A 6,636-nucleotide genomic window follows, 5' to 3' on the forward strand; every position below is an offset into this window, starting at 1 on the left:
CTGTGATTAAGAAGTCCCAAGGGAAGAAGTTTCTCACCCTCAGTTCCTCACTTATTTGGGATTTCTGCTCCTCCCTGATGAGATTTTTTTTTTCTCTGACACTGAAGCTCATCCTTCACAGTTGCCCATTCTAACTTAACCAACCGCAAGGACAGAGCCACCTTTCTCTGCACTGCTAGCGCTCAAAGCTGGAAGACCTTAGGAAACACGCACCTTCTTCTTAGCCCTTTCCTCTCCTCTCCACCGCCTCTCCATCCTACGCCACGCATGAGCAAGTGACTCAGTACCAAGACAGCTTGCCGTATGCAGGGTCATCATTCTGGTACCCAAGTCCCTGTGCGAGCCCCGGTGCTCGGGGCCTGTCACGCGCCCGGCACCAGGCTGTACCCGCGGTCCTGGCACGGTATGAGGGACACGTGGCAGAAGAGCTGGGAAAGGGAAAGTGAGGCAGAGCCGGCGTAGGGGCTCCCAGCCCGGCCCCGAGCACGCCCCCAGTGCAAGGCAGCGGGTGTATAATTTGACCCAGTGTTGAGGCTGCACTAGCTTCAGCGTGAATATGTTCATATGACGGTAGCCTGATTCACAAGCCTCAAAAAGGCCCAAAGAATCGGAAACAGGGCTTCTAGCATGGGAATTACAGATCATTCTGTGTACGGACCCCACCTACAGCCAAAACCTAAGTCGGGATGTCAACAGATCAGGTCAGCCGGAATAAACTTGGGGTCTCCTTTCTCCTCTGCAAGGGCGAGGTTGGAGGCTTCCAATTCTACTTGTGCATGGAAAGCCCTGGCTCCCACAGGAGAAGCCCAACATTCAGTCTAAGCAGTGTGATGTGTCCCATGTGGCCCTTCTCTGTGCTACGTTCCATGCTCACCCCTGGAATGGAAACCCATCTGGATTCACAGAGGGAAGAAGTGTAGAGCCAAAGAGAAGGTCCATGTATCCTGGGGCCCAAGGGACCTAGCCTAACTCTAGGAGGGAAGAGGACACTGAGGTGACATCCAGCTGGAATTGTCCCAAGAGGCCCAACCCACAGTGACAGAGGGAGGTCAGCAGCCAGAAGGACAATAGAGTGGAACAGATGATGATGATGATGATGATTATCAACAACTTCAAAAGCACAGCTCCTAGCTTTGAGGACTTGGGCAGCTGCTCAATTCCTGTTTATAGAAAATGGGACGAATAAGGTAACAGAAGGAACCCCCTCTGTATACCCATCATGCCCCCGTCAATTCTCAAACTTCCCCTCTTTGTTATGTACCTTACAAGATTCCTAGTGCTTTCTAGAATCTTGCTCAAGGAAGGGGCTCCTAGCCAAACCAGAGCTCTCAGCAGAAGTTCTTTCAGCCCCTCCCCCCGTCATGGTCCTCGAGCAGTTGGGACGGTTGGAACAGGCTGACCGGAGGCCTCCCAGGAGCCGTGAAGTCTGCATGTCCAGGGAGGATACCCAAAGGCTCGAGCCGTGGCAATGGACACTCTCTAAAGGGAAGTCCCAGCTGCGGGAAGGGCCTGCTTCCGGTGAGGACAAAGCTCTTCCCAGAAGTCAGGCACAGACCACAGTGGCAAATGTTAGGTCTTCCACTCTGGTGAAAAGCAGGGCCCTTTCCCAGCACCACTGTTGAAAAAGGGGTATCTTTAGGACCTTGCTTAAACACAAGCTTCCCATCCTAGCAGGATGGCCGTCAGAGCCTTTCACTGTTGAGTGATGAGCGATTTCAGCCCACTCCCAGGTACAGGTGACCCCAGCAATGCCCACATCCTAGCCAGAACCATCACCTTCTTGGAGCCCTGCTGATAAAACCGGGCACAGTTCTATCTCCTGGGATAATTAGAGCTCTTTCACGAGCACCCACTTTCCTAGAAAGGCAACTCTCAATGCTTACAGAAGTATTTCTGGATCCAGTCTATACTGTGAAACAGCTGGATTTTTTTTTTTTTTTTTCACTTTTAGCGAGAAAGGGTACAAAACAGCAAAACATCTTAACTGGTTAAAAACTCGGTGATATCCTAGGGTTGTTGCGAAGTGTCTCTCTCTCTTCCCTAAGCTCCTGGTGTCTTTGGGAACAAGGACTGAGCCTCATTCATTGCTACATGGATGGCACGTAAGTCACTAAGTTGTATGTTCCCTTCCCTTCTCACTTCCTTCTCTTTCTCTAGTTCTCACCCGTCCCAAACCTTTACCGTCCCCTATCATCCAACCTTTATCAAGTGCGAGGTTCCTCAAACCCCATCCTGTTATCACCAATCTAAAAAGTTACCTACAATTAAACCAGTGGTTCTCAACCTTGACTGCAGATTTTAATCACCTGGGAAGCTCTGAAAACATACCAATGCCCAGGACCCATCCCAGCGTAATTAAACCAGAAATTTCCGAGGTGCACCCAACTATTGGCTTTTTGTGTGTGCGTCTGTGTTATCTCGGTGATTCTACCGTGAGAACCTCTGAATCAAACTCTTGATGGCTTTCTTCCTTCCTTGGCAGAATGAAAGCCCCATGTCCTTGCCGAGGACGACGATCCCCAGGTTCGCCTTAGATACTGTCCCTTCCTGCGTCCACCTGTTTCCCCCGTCTCTCCTGTTTCTCACTTGGGCCTCCTGGCTCATCCTTGCCTAGCTGGCAGAACGACATCAGATACCCCCCCCCCCCCCCACCGCAGGCTCCCTTTGCTGCAGGCCTCCCACTTCTCTCCTTCTCATCGAACCCTCTGGAAGGAGCAGATTCCTCATCACCACCCGCCCTCCTCCCTTGGCTTCTTGGCTTCCTGCTTCTCACCCAACCTCTCAATCTTTCCTCCTCCTGACTTTAGACACGGATATTTCCCAGGATTCAGCCTTTGGCCCCTTTACGCCTCACCTTACAAGGCTCTTCCAAAGTACTGTCATTGTCTTTCTCGTGCCTTCCATGAGTGCTTACTTATTCCTGCTCCTAAATCCAGATCCCTTTTCTGAGCATCAGACTCCTATTTCCAACAGCCTGTTGGACATTTTAACTTGGCTCTTCTTTGGGGGTGATAGGATAAAGGGAACACATGGTCTTCCCCCACCATCCCCCATCCCCTTGGCTCTTCAGACCTTTGCCACTTCCAAACTTGTGTTGTTCCCTTCCAATGTACCTTCCCCTCCGTGGCCAGCATGCTTTCTCTGAGAAAGAGAAATCAGATGGTCATTCCCTTGCTTCAAAAAATCCAATAGTTCCCCACAATGAGGTCAAAACTTCTTGGCACTCTGTGTAAGGGCCTCGAGTACTCGACTCACTCTGTCCTCCAGCCCTCTGTCCTGTTACTCCTGTGCACTCACAGCCCAAGCCTTCAACACGCGGACATTCAAACTAGCCTCATGTGTGGGTCGTTTTGCCAACTTGGGACGCTGTTACTGGTTACTGCCTCCCTCTACCTTCAGGTGGTGTTTCCTGGGCCTGAAATGTCCTCCCCCACCTTCTCTGCTCAGAAATTTCTGTCCCTCCCCCAAGACTCAGCTGTGGTCTCCTCTTTGAGGCCTCCCAATGTTCCCAAGCAAAGTTAGATGCCCCTCCCCCAAAGGGCCTCCTTTGTGCTTCCAGAGCTCTGCATTTTATGACATTGTATGGTAATTTCTTATTTACATATCCATCTGCCCAGCTGGTCTATGAGTTTCTGAAGTGGGAGAAACAGTGCTTTATTTATTTTCTAAATGCAGAGCTTTGCTCAGTAACAGCACAAGACAGTAAATGTTTGTCTAGTGAAACAGAACAGAGGAGAAGAGCCTGAGAGGAAATAAACTGTGGAATATTTGATGTTAAAGGAATCTACTTGTAAGTCATAAAATAATAACATTTTGAGACTGGCAGAGATCGTTCTCTATTTTACAAGTGAGGAAAGGATGCAGAGGGCATAACACATTGCCCCCAAATCAAACAGGAAGTTAGTGGTAACACCAGAGCTAGAACCTAGGTCTCCTGATTTTTTTTTTTTTTTTTTTAAGATAGAGAGAGGAATGGGGAGGGGCAGAGGGAGAGGGAGAGAGAGAATCTTAAGCAAGCTTCACACCCAGCACAGAGCCTGATGCAGGGATTAAGCTCACCACCCTGAGATCATGACCTGAGCCAGAATCAAGAGTTGGACCCTTAACCAACGGAACCCCCCCAGGCACCCTAGGTCTCCTGACTTCTCATTCAGTAGTCTGTCGACTGCACTATATTAACTGAGCATCAATAATTTCATTTGAAATAAAGACACAAGGCAGTCACTCTTAGCTTTTTGTGGACTGTCACTGTCTTTGACACTTTAATGAAAGCTATAGGTTTCCCCCAGGAAAAACACACATAGAATTTCATATCCATTTTCAGGGGGTACAGGGAATTATTGCCTGTGTGAAAGATGGTGGGAAGGTAGAAGAATCTAGAAGTGGCGAGACAGAAGGCTAATGCAGTAGTTGAGGGGAGAGAGAGAGAGAGAGAGGGAGAGCACAAGAATGAGAGCAAGCATGTGCTGGGTTCAAGACCAGGGGAAGAGAAAGGAAAGTGCAAATTTGAGAGGTGACCTATGGGTGGGATGGTTAGAGTTGAGGAACAAAGAGGCATTTAAGATGACTCAGAGGCTTCTGGTATAGATATTAAGGAAAATGGTGATGCCATACATCAAATTATGGGCTACTGAGAGTGAGTAGGTTTGAAGGCAGATAATGTGGTTGCTTTGACAGGTGTCTTAGCTATCTGCAGGCCATCAGGGTGGGGATGTCCACAGGAAGCTGGCAATAACACAAGTCCCTTCCACATCTTCTGCTGCCGCTCTTCCTCTGACCATCTGGATAATCCGTTCTCTCCTGATCCAAACACCTACTTTCTGGTCTCTATCCCCTTTGCCCATCCTATTCCCTCAACATGGTGTGCCTTCCATCCACCGTCACCCCGATCCGGTTCAAATGATATTTTCCCTATTCTTTTTATAGAGAATGTGGTCTGTTTAAAAACATAAAAGAAAACAAAGCAGAAAAAAAAAATCATCCTCAAGCACTCTTCCTGGTCATACACAGCTTTACACTTTTCCAAGGAGTATTTATTATTAGTTAAGCCTTGGCTCAGGATCCCAGGTTGGGGATCACCAAATGTCCAGGTCCCCTTTCACCACCCTGAGAGAACGATGGAGGAGAGAGGAGAGGTGATGGAGCCAGTTCAGATATTTCCAGGAAACGTGCCTTGTTCCCAGCAGTCGTCCCAGGCTTATACCCAGGATGTGGGACACAAGGACTTGTACTCATGCCGGTACATTCACACACAGAGACATCACCCCTTTAGTAGTCACTGTGTCCTCTCAGCAGGGAAGTCCACATAGTTCTGCCAGCAGTTCCTTGTCTGGTTCTGGTTGGGGAAGCGGCTGTCAAAAGGGGAAGTCTGGTGGTTCTTGGTTTTGGTCTTGATGTCTTCTGTCCTGGTGCTGACTCTAAAGACACCCTTGCAGCCCCTCGCAGCTCAATGTGACCCTCAGCAAGGATGCCAGGGTCAGCCCAGAGTGGAATTAAGACCTGATATTTTCTCTATTAAGCCGCTCCTGACACCATCAGTGTGATCTGTAAAATCCCAAATCTTTCTCTGAAATTCTCGTGCCATATTTTCTATTTTGGATTTCACTTATTTACATTATTAAGAAAAAGACAGAAAAGAAGGGGAAAAGAAATAAAGGACAGATGGTACAAATAGATAACAAATAACAAGACGGAAAATTTAAATCCAACTATGTCAATAATCACATTAAATGTAAATGATCTAAACACACCAGTTAGAGGTACCTGGGTGGCTCAGTAGGTTGTGTCTGCCTTTGGCTCAGGTCATGATCCCAGGGTCCTGGAATCAAGCCCATGGCAGGCTCCCACTCAGCAGTGAGTCTGCTTCTCCCTCTGCCTCTCCCCCGGCTTGTGCTCACTCTCTCTCTCTCTCTCTCTCTCTCATTCACTCACTCTCTCTCTCAAATAAATAAAATCTTAAAAAAAATAAACACACCAATTAAAGGAGCTTGTCAGATTGGATTGTAAAGTAATATCTAACTATATACAGCCTACAAGAAATCCCTATCATTATATAAAAACATGAATAAGTTAAAGGTAAAAGGATGGGGAAATATATACCATGCTAACACCAGTCAAAATAAAGTTGGAATGGCTATATTAAAACTAGATGGAATAGATTTCAGGGCAAAGAGTATTACTAGGAATAAAGAGGATCACTTCATAATGATAAACAGGTCAATTCATCAAGAAGACATAACAATTTGAGGGACACCTGGCTGGCTGAGTTGGCTGAGGGTATGAGTTCGAGTCTCACATTGGATGTAGAGATTGTTTGAAAATAAAACCTTAAAAAAAAATAGAAGAAGAAAACAATAAATTTTAGGTATTTATGTACCTAATAACAGAGATTCAAAGTACATGAAGCAAAAATCGATAGAAATGTAAGGAGAAATGAATGAATCTGCGGTTATAATCAGAAATGACAATACTTGTGTCTCAATAATTGATAGGACAAGTAAGCGGAAAATCAGTAAAGACTTGACCAACTCCATCAATTATCTTGACCTAATTGATATTTATGGAACATTCCACTCAATAACAGCAGGATACACATGCTTTCCAAGTGTGCATGGAACATTTACCAAGATAGACCAT

At 46.9% G+C, this 6,636-nt stretch overlaps 1 pseudogene; it reads right to left on the reverse strand.

The window, feature by feature from the left end:
* Positions 1–4,067: 4,067 nt before the first annotated feature.
* Positions 4,068–6,636, reverse strand: LOC116575949 (annotated as a pseudogene).

This window comes from Mustela erminea, chromosome 17 (genome assembly GCF_009829155.1).
Source record: "Mustela erminea isolate mMusErm1 chromosome 17, mMusErm1.Pri, whole genome shotgun sequence".
Classification (NCBI taxonomy): Eukaryota; Metazoa; Chordata; class Mammalia; order Carnivora; family Mustelidae; genus Mustela; species Mustela erminea.